Source organism: Pan troglodytes, chromosome 9, assembly GCF_028858775.2.
Source record: "Pan troglodytes isolate AG18354 chromosome 9, NHGRI_mPanTro3-v2.0_pri, whole genome shotgun sequence".
In the NCBI taxonomy this organism is placed as follows: Eukaryota; Metazoa; Chordata; class Mammalia; order Primates; family Hominidae; genus Pan; species Pan troglodytes.
In genome coordinates, this window is record NC_072407.2 from 19,784,030 (window position 1) to 19,794,832 (window position 10,803).

The 10,803-nt window shown below is 43.3% G+C and overlaps 1 long non-coding RNA gene across 1 annotated transcript; it reads right to left on the reverse strand.

Moving 5' to 3' along the window:
- Positions 1-2,996: 2,996 nt before the first annotated feature.
- Positions 2,997-10,294, reverse strand: LOC104008425 (uncharacterized). The gene is made up of 4 exons (XR_001707169.3): positions 10,069-10,294; positions 6,297-6,373; positions 4,031-4,091; positions 2,997-3,932 (listed from the first exon to the last, which is right to left on the reverse strand). It is a non-coding gene; the product is annotated as an uncharacterized LOC104008425 (long non-coding RNA).
- Positions 10,295-10,803: the final 509 nt, after the last annotated feature.

Genomic DNA, 10,803 nt, shown 5'->3' on the forward strand with positions numbered 1-10,803 from the left:
AAATATTCATATACACATTCTCCTAATACCCATCATACTTGCCTACATATGTGTGTGCATATATACACACAGCACTATACATACTTACAGATGCAAATACGTAGCCACACACATATACATGCCTGCTCATTCATGGGGCATACATTTTATAATATATTCTTCCAGTTGCCAGTCTCTATCTCTAACATTTTTCTCTCAAAACGATGAGAATCATCCTCATAAACAGGCTTTAAGTGCAGGAATAGCCTATGGCATAGATCCGGCTGCCAGCCATTCTCCAACTCCTCTGCAGAAAAATCTAGAGGAAATGTCCCAAATTGTACCAAACAGGATTTATGTTAGCTCTTGGAAGGGATTTCCTGCCAATAAGAGCTAATAAAAATATCAGCATGTTAGAATTCTGTTTATTGAAGAATATTTGGTTGCCAGAAATTTGAACAATTGGAATATCAATTTTGCCTCAGTTGTATGCTCTGAATCAATAGATTTTAAAAATAGTTATATATTCTGAATCAATAGATTTTTTTAAAAATATAATGGCATAGCTATAAATCAGAGGGATTTATTATAATTTGGGGAGCTGAAAATGCTTTAGTTTAAAAGGCAATTAACATCAGAGTTCAGTTTCATTGAAGATTTAACAAATGAGCATAATTAGGGCATTTGAGTTAGGACAGTGTTTAAGCACCTTCTTGCTCATAATAAAATCACATAACTGAGAAAAGTAGCATGGGGTGCTTTGAAACCAGCCTAGGTATCATCTCCTCCAGGAAGTCCTCCCTGACTCTTCCCTGCCTAGACTGGAGTGGGCATTTGCAGTTGACAGTGTGTGTGCTGTGCCACCCAGGCACCCTTCAGGATACAGGCTCTCAACCCCTGGGCACTAGTATTGGGTGCTAATAAGTCACAGGAGAATCTCTCTCCAGGACTTGCTCTCAGCAAAAAGAAGCCAACTCAGCCATAGTTATGCCCCATCCCCAGGGCATTGTGCCACTATAATGACTGGTTGATGTGGAGCTACAAAGGTCTGGACCTTTTGCTTAAATGAGACAATAAGAAAGGGTTGTCCCAGTTCCCAAGCTTCCTGTGGGATCAGCGGCAGCCTCTGTTGTGACCGCATCACAGCACAACTTCTCCCTCTCCAGGCTGCATTCACTCCTTCAAAGGTGTTGTTTCTGAGAATGCACCCCAATAAACCTCCTGCACCCAAATCTTGAAAGACTTAGAAACTGTCTCCCAGCAAACTTGACCAATGGCAGTGTCTTTTCTCAGTGCACCCACGTTTTTGTGTATTCCTCTCCTTTTCTCACAGCCAATACCCAAATGTCAGCAAATATATTAAAGAAATATCCCTAATCTCATCTCTCATTGCCTCCTTGGCTATGGCTCCAGTACCAGGCACCATGACCTGTCCCCTGGCCCGTTTGCAATAATCTCCAAACTGACGGCTCTACTTCTGCTCTTGACCTTCACAGTCTATTCACAGCAAGTTATGGGGTAACCCTGTCAAAACATCATTTAGTCACATCAATTCTTTGCACAGAATCTTTTCGTGGCTTCCTATCTTTTTAAAAAAACATCCAAAGTCTTTACCATGCCTGCTGGACCTCCATCCTCCATGACCTGGCCCTCTTCTCCCTCTATGCCTTCATCTGTTCCTTCGTCCTCCTTCATTCATTCCCCTCCAGTCCCGCTGCCTTTCCTGCTGTTCCTTCAACACACAAGGCCCACTCCTGCCTCAGGGATCTTTGCACTTGATGTTCCCCCTCCCTGGACTCCTGGGACTTATTCCTTTAGTGCATTTAATTCTCTCCCAAATGCCACCTTATCTGAGAGGTCTTCTTTAGCTTATCTAAAATGCCACAGTTCCACACCTGCTACACTCTGTCCCCTTTCCTTCTGGGCATTTCTTCATAGGACTTATCACCACTTAACATACTCATTTATTATCTGTGTTTCCCAAAACTGAGAGCATGGACTTTGACCTACTTGTTGCTATGTTCCCAGTACCAGACATCGAGTAAGATCTTAATAAATATTTGTTGAATAAATTAATTGGTTTATAATGTTCTTTTGTGTGTCTGTCTCCTTCACTAGACTGTGAGCAACTGGGCTCAGTACTGGATCTTGTTTCTTTCAGCATAGTAAGTACCAAGCCCAGAACCTGGAACATGCTAGGTGAGGCAAGCAATAATATTTGAGATGAATGTACGAACAAATGGATGAGACCAATGTTGCAGCAAGCAACATTAGTCCTCTTTGGATCTCACTGTTCTATGTTAAATAAAAATGATACTACCATATACCCTATCTACCTCAAGAGGTTTTTGTTAAAAGTTAACAATACACTATACCAACCTCAAAGGCACTTCTGAATAGCCAGGGGTTCCACGCAAAAGTTTCTGATTAGTCTTTGTGTACTGGCATCCATGGGAAATTGGTTCCAGGCCCCCCTGCGGTTACTGAAATTTGTTCATGCTCAAGTTGCTTATATAAAATGGTATAGTATTTGCATATAAATCCCACACATTCTCTCATATACTTTAAATCATCTCTAGATTACTTATAATACCTAATACAATGTAAATGCTATGTAAATAGTTGTTGTATTGTTTTCTTATGTATATTATTATTTATTGTTCTATTATTATTTTTTCAAATGTTTTTGATCCAGGGTTGATTGTGGAACCTACAGATGTGGAAAGCCAACTTATAGGGCCTGAAGGGAGATAAATCAGAACTTCCAGATCCCATGAGGATTCCATGATGGAAGATTTAGCTAACATCTCCAGGCTGCTTTGAACCATAGACATTAGGCCTTTAAGATATTATCTTTATAAAGCAAGGGTTTTGTATGCTTGCTGCCTAATAATTTCAGATCTTCTCTTCAATCAGCCTATGAATGTTTTCACTGTAAGAGATAATATACCAATGACAGTAAAAACAAGTAATAAAATGGGAAGAAAAAGCTGTCTAATAAATTATAGAACCAAAGCAGATTTCAGAAACTAGCATTTATCAGTCAAGTACTGTAGACAAGGAGCTGACATAGAAATCCAGGTTTGGAACAATTCAACAGTGCTCTGAAACAGGGATAGTGGTGGTGGTACAAATCATGCCTCGTACAAAGCGGAGTCCCTTGAGCTCTCTGCCATTTAGGCCAGTGCTCCAAAGATCTCCTACATTGTGGCATGTTGGCTTGTTCCTAAGAAGACTGCTTTATGGGATTTCATACATACGTGCACATACTCAACACAACCAAATAAAGTTTTATAAGCAAGAAAGAAGCCCCTCCTCCCAATTTCTGCCTTTCACTTTACTAGTCCTGGTTGATGGAATCTGTAGTTAGTTACTGAATCCAGTTCTATGTGTCACTGTTGCAGCCTGGGATCATCATCAAAGGTATGAAGGCTGACATGATCCTCATCTCACTGCCGATGATTTAAGATAAACACGGCTCCCATGAATGGATTGCAGTTGTTACCCTGCATCTCAGTCTTCTCCCCATCTTGGGGACTGTGATGTGCCTGACATTCACTGCCTTGGCCTCTGTGGCAAGCCCCACTGGCACTTGTTCTTCTGAGACTCCAGTGGAGGTCCAAATGTGGGGATCTAGATTCCCCTAAGCAGAACAAATCACTTTACTATGTCCACCATTTTAACATTTGAGTCTTTTCCATAACAGCTTCTTTGCTATGCTTAGAGCCTTTTCCTCTTCCGGGCTCTCACGAGTCCCAACTGAGCAGCACTCCTACTGCAGGATTGATCATGCAAGGGCTTGGATGTGAGCTGATCCATTTCACTTCCCTACTCCTTTGTTGGTGTCCTCTAGCATCCTAGCCTTGAAATGGACTCTGGGTTGAGTCATCTTGATTTCTATGAAATTCCCCAGCAGGCTTTAGTGTCTATTCATTTCAGAAAAAGTCAGGAGCCTAAGTAAATAACAAAAAGAGGCCAGATATCAGGTAAGTCCACAATAATTTGGTACCCTTGATTCGGTTCTATATGACATGGACCAGCCATAGCTTACCCTGGCAGATGGTGGCTCGTTCTAGGCAAGGTGATAAAATTCATGTGAAGCTAAACAATACCTGAAAGAGACACAGAACACATCTCTCTTCCTTATCCTCCAGATTTCACCAGTTGCCAAAACATTTGGATTCTGATCCTCGAAGCTCTCTCTAATCTACTCCCTCATTGCCTCCCCTACTGCCACTGTCATGATCCAGACCTTCAGATAGCCTGCATGTAAAACAGAATAGTAATTTGAAATATTAACCCCAGTGCTTTTGTTCCCATTATTATTTCTACACATCCATAGTCTTTCCTCCATTAAAACTAGAACATAAAGCCTGAGCATCCATTGCGTCAGAGAAAGGTAGCTATAATGGAAATACAAAGAGAAACAAGCAAATTAATTATTGATTCAACAGCCAAAATCCTAGCCTGAAGAGTAGACTAGAAAGGATGCTTACAGAAAGCATAAAGTTTAAAGATCTGGTAGAATTGGCAGATAGTCAGAAGATTAATCAAGTGAACACCTGTCTGGACCCCTGAGAGGGGTGGGTCTCTGTGCCCTGCATGCCTGGTCTGAGCCCAAGAGTGGGAAGCGGGGGATAGTTCTCCCCTTTATTTCAAGGATCTGAGGACAAAGAGAGCCTGTGCTCCCCTTCCCATTTTCTGCCTGGAAAGATGGAAACCTCCAGAATTCTCCCGTTAGCTACCAGGGAACAGAACAGGAAGGTTAGGTGTAGTTGCTTCAGACATCTAGGCTTAGGACGTAATTCAGCCTTTTTGCATTCCCCACAAAGCACAGGCTGGGGAAACAGTAGAGTCTGGACCTCCCTATCTAGAAAATGAAAAGGCCACATGATGATCTTAGTGAAAAAGTGACCCGGAAGGCCCTGGATGTCAAAGTGTGAATAGATGATAGCCCTTGCCAGCCTCCAACTCTAACTCTCATTCCATGACTTGATGCTATACAATCCATTCCTCCTGTAGAACTTAGATGCTACCATGGGGAGAAGGAAGAGATGGAGAAATCCCTGAACTAACATTAAATATCTGCCAACAATGGACTTGGGTTCAAGTTTATAGAAAATTCGCTTCATTTCTGCACACCTGATCTTGTGGGTTAGGAAACTATACCAGCTACCTGAAACTATTGCAATACAGTCCTAACTGGTTCCTCAGACACTACTTCTAGCTCCTCCAGTCTACACCCAGCAACCAGAGGGAACTTTTGAAAACATGGATATAACCACACCTTTATGGGTGAGAAGCCAGATTTTCAAGTAGGGAGATGTGTTCACATCCCGGCTCTGCCATATGTCAACTGTGTGACCTCAGGCAAGTTATCCAACCTTTGTGAGCCTCATTTCTCTCATTCCATTACAAAATAGAAGAATCCCAAGGCTGCTTCATTGAATGCCATTGGGATTCCATGAGATGATGGAGGTCCTGGCACAGCTTAGAAATCCAGTTAATATTGGCTTGTCCTTACTGTATCATGTTGTTAATCACCTCCTTAGCTTTGTGCACGTGCTCCTCCTTTCCTTCCTCCCAAAAGAAAACCAGAAACCATCTCCTCTATCAATTTATTCCTTGAGGCATAAACTGGGCTGCCTTCCTCTGTGCCCCACAGGGTAGGTTTAGGGATTTCTTAGTGAGTGGTATACCTTCAGTCTTCCAAGCCCAGTTTAATCATAGCATTCATCACATATCATCTGGTGACTTCCCCATGTTCTTCAAAGGCCAGAAATAATTCTTGATCTCTGGGCCCCCTTATAACCTTGAGCACCCCTTACCCTGGAGAGTGCCCAAGGGACAAAAGAAAGCTCTTCTTAAAGGCCATGGGTAAGGGAGGGGTCAGGGGTCAGGTTGAGGAAGAAGTGAGCTTGCAGTCTTGCCCTCCTATGAGAGTCCTCCAGCCTGAGCCATGGGCCTAAGGCAGACTGGATCCCAGCAGGCTGGGACACAGGGTTTCCAGGTCAACTTTTATCTTCCCACATGGTATTTGTTCCTTTGATCCTTGAGCAGATCAAACAAAGCTCACTAATCAATGGCTTCCCTCCCTGCCTTTCAGAGCAGATCCTCAAACACAGCCTGCATCTCTCCCTGCTCCCCTCCCACCCTCCAGTTTTCCAGCCAGAGGCATTTGCTCTAAGGCCCAGGCTGTGGCCCACCTATCACCGCTACCCAAGTAGTACAGGTATGATTGTCTGTTTACTTTCTTTAATTCAAATCACACTAGAGAAATTTCAGGACTCACTCACTGATAAATCATGGTTACTTACCTCTTGTCTAGGCCCTTGGGCAAGGGTGCATTGATGCATCTACTATGATTGCCTGGTTATCTTGGTCTTGGAAGCACCTAGTAATGAAAGAACCCAGAGAAAGATAAACGGAGCCGAGGGAGCCAAGGTTAATCTTTCTGAGCCTATTTCTTCCTTTATGTAACTGGAATATTGTTTCCTGCCCCACCTACTTCACAAGGCTGAAATGAGGATTAAGCAAGTTAATGGCTGTCAAGGTCCACCAGGAAGGATGGAGTTCTAGATACATATTGGGTTCCTCTAGTCCTTACATATTGCAAAAGACTTGGGTAAAGCTTCTGGAAGAGCTAGGCTGACCAATCTTCCTGACTTACCCAGGACTGAGGGATTCCTTGGGATGCCGGAATTTCTGTACTAAAACCAGGAAAATACAAGGCAAACCTGGTTGAGGTTGAGTTGGTCACTCTACACAGAGGTAGCACTTAACCAGTGTCTGTCCTGGGCTATAATGGTGTCCCTCCAAAACTCATGTTGAAGCCCCAGTACTTTAGAATGTGACTGTATTCGAAGATGGGGCATTGAAAAGAGGTGATTAAGTTAAAAGGAGGCCATCAGGGTGGGCTCTATTCCAATCTGACTGGTGTCCTTACAGGAAGAGGAAATTTGAAGAGGAAAAGAGGCACCAGGGATGAGGACACACCGAGAAAAGACCATGTGAAGACATGGTGAGAAGACAGCCAGCTGCAAGCCAAGGAGTGAGGCCTCAGAAGAAACCAACCCTGCCGATACCTTGACCTTGGACTTCTAGTCTCCAGAATTATGCGAAAATAAATTCCTGTTGTTTAAGCCACCCACTCTGTAGTATTTTGTTATGGCAGCCCCAAGCAAACTAATACAGTATCCTTGAAGAAAGAAGAATTATAAAACCTAACAGTTAAGGGGCAGTTAATTGACATATTAATAACTCATTTAGTCTTCTCTTCACAGAAACTCTCTATAGGAGTTATTACCATTTATCACCATTTTACAGAGGAGAAAACTGAGGCACAAGAGGTCAAGTAACCTGCTTCAAAGTCATAACTAGTAAGTGACAGAGGCAGTTTCTTCACTCTCAGTCCTCTAAAAAGCAAAGCCCAAGGTTAAAGTGCTGACATTTAGTAGAAGCAAAATCAGGGCCTTGAGGGTGAGGCCCAAGGGGTGGTGAGAATGAGTTGAAAAGGGAAATGAGGCAAGAAAATATGCAATGTGATGCACAGCAGCTGGCCACCACCTCCCCATGATCCTCCCTGAGACACAGCAGCTTGCTGGGTAGGTAAGCTGCAGCGCTTGGAATTCATCTAGATCATTTGCAAGGAGAAACCATCTCTAAGGGTAATGGAGAAGGAAAGGGGAGAGAAGGGAAGGAGTTGTTGAATTAAGTTTGCTTACAGCTGCCTCCATACATATTATAAGTTTGGCCTAAAAGTTTCTCCATACATAGTGAACAATAAACTAACTTTATATGTAAACAGACTGTAACCTACTCTTGTAACAAGTACCAGAGTCTCAGCCAACCGCAGGCAGCTGACTGTTCAAAGCAGGTTCAAATAAGGCAAAGGCCCAGCTGTAACCAATCCAGCTGTTTCTGTACCTCACTTCTGGTTTTGCTAGGTCACTTTCCTTTTTCTGTCCATAAATATTCGACCATGTGGAGTAGCTCTGAACCTATTCTGGTTCTGGGGGCTGGCCGATTCGCAAATCGTTCTTTGCCCAGTTAAACTGTGTAAAGTTTAATTTGTCTAAAGTTTTTTCTTTTAACTGGGTATTTATGTATTTGGCTCCTTCTTTTTCCCTTTCCCTTTTCTCACTGGTCCGAGGGATCCCCACTATGGGAAGCTAACTCCCCTGTACTTCCATCATCCAAGCCCCATCCCTAACATTTGTGGCACCTAGAGCAGGGATACCAAAGAAGGCTGCTGCAGACTAAGCTGTGTTCCCCAGAAGTCATATGTTTATGCCTTAACCCCTAAAGTGATGATATTTGGAAGTAGGGCTTTTGGGAGGTAATTAGGTCATGAGGATGCATCCCTCATGTTGGGATTAGCATCTTAATGAAAAGAGACTCCCCTCCTGCCTCCTGCCACGTGAGGACACTGCAAAAATGTGGCCACAGCAAGGACAGCTCTCACCAAAAACCAAATTAGTCAGCACCTTGATCTTGAACTTCACAGCCTCCAGAACCATGAGGAATAAATTTCTATTGTTTATAAATTACTCCATCTGTGATATTTTGCTGTGGCAGCCAAAACTTACTAAAACACAGCCCAAGCTAACTACAGACTCAAACACCATACATCTAAATATTTAAATGTCACACATCAAGAAAGCAAACTTGAAGAATAGAATGTTTTCACTCTTTCATATTATCAAATGCATCTTTATAATGACCTAAAAGGCCATATCACCTGGTGGTAACCTGTAGATGGGCACCCTGGGGTGTCCATGAGGGGCACTTCTCAAGACTTTGAACTTAGCCATCCCTCCTGCCTGCTGGATTGTGTCTTCACGCCTCAGAGCAGGGCTTTGTCTTTTTCTTAGGAGGATAATCATAAAAGTAATAAATAAATGCTCCATGTTTATCACATTAAAGAAAGAAAGGTGAACAAATACCAAAGAAAGCATTTTCATATAAGACATACTCAGAAATATTATCAGCTTAAGCTGAAGAATAAGAAAACTGAGGCTCAGAGAAGGAAATGATAAGGTGGAGGTGACAGAGCTCAGGGTTTGACTCCAGAATCCAAGTGTATTTTAATTATGGCACATTGAGGCTATCCATAGTAGCACTAAATTATGTCCATTCAATTGGACAGGCATTTATTAAGAGTGTTTCTGTGCCAGGCATTGATTAGCTGCCAGGATACAGATGTGGACAAGATCCATCTCTGCTGGAGTTGCTCACAGGCCACAGGGGAGATGGGCAGGTGAAAGCAGCAGTTGAGCAGTGCCAGCAATAAAGGCTGCAGGGCATGTAGTGAGGACCCAGAGGATGGTCACCAGGAGATTATGACACTTGACTTTCAAGGCTGAGTGGGAAGCAACAAAGAACAGAAGAAAGAAGGCCCTAACAAGCAGGAGAAACAGAGTGTGAGCAGGTCAGGAGATGTGAGAGGCAGCATGATCCTGGAGCTGCTTGAATTCCCCTGAACTTGGAGCATGGGTGAAGGCTTAAGGGTGTGATTATCGGGCCTATGAAAGCCTGCTTAGATATGAGGGGAGCCCCTGTTGGATTTTGAGCCAGTAAATGACCAGATCAGAGCTGTGCTGTAAATCTGTATCATGTACCTTTCACTTTGTACTAAAATGACCTCTTCCCTTGTCTCTGTTCCCAGACCCTGTCTTGGAGCTCCTTGGGGAAATGTATTCACATTATTGCCCCAGTGCCTTGCATAGTGCCTGGTATTCATTTGCTAAATGAGTGAGTGAATAAATTAATGAATGAATGAACAAACTCTGCTACCTGGTTGTATTCTGCTATTTTGGCTTCCTTCTTTTTTCCTGCGCTGTTCCTGATTTTAGTTGAGGATTAAACATGTGCTCTGCAAACAGGCCCTAAGGCTGTGAGTCTGTGAGTGTATGTTTTACATCAGCCAAACCAAATAAACAAACACATGGCAGAACCCCAGGCATGTGGCTCCCTCACTTGGCACAGCCAGCTGGCACGTGGCTGCCCCTCCCCAGCTTCCCAGCACCTCCCCCTGGAGTCAGGATGCTGCCTAGAGGCTTGGCTGTGGATTTGAGAACCCCTCCTTACTTCCTCTGCAGCAGCAGCAGGACTTCAGGCACATGCTGATAGCCTCCATTTTAATTAGTGAGAATTTGAAATCACTTCTGTCTTCAAACTCTTCTGAGAAACAGGGCAATGACCACAGTACCAGGGAGAAGACAGGAAGATGACCCTACTCTCACCCTCCAACTGTGTTTCCTGCTCCACTATACTCATTCCAACTGTACTAACTGTCCATTCTTACTGACTGATCCAAGTAACCCCTAGAGTTTTCTTCTAGGGGTGCACTCTGGGAAACTCTAGGGGTTAGCTAGATCCCTAGGAGTTACCTGAATCAGTCAGTGCTCAGCTCTTTAAGCGTCCCAAATCAAAATCAGCGCTCTCAGTACTCATCTCTACCTCACCTGCTGAGGTCTTCCTGAAATTCCCCAAATCAATCGGTGACAGCCCCATTTCCAAGGGCACCAATCACAAAGGGAGCCTACTTCTAGACTCCTTCTTTTTCTTCACCCCAGCGATATTCACACGGCATTGACTAGTTTACTACCAAACTGCTTTAGCAATCTGCATCTACCCTTCCATCCTATCTGCTACTGTCCTATTTCATCTCATCTATCTAGACTTTTGCAAAACTGCCTCCTACTGGTCTCCTTGACTCCAGTATCTTCTTTCTCTAATGTCTTGTTCCTTCCAGCCACCATATTGATCTTTCTATACTATTGATTTCATCCGTCCACTCTCTTGGCAAAAAACAAAGAAAAA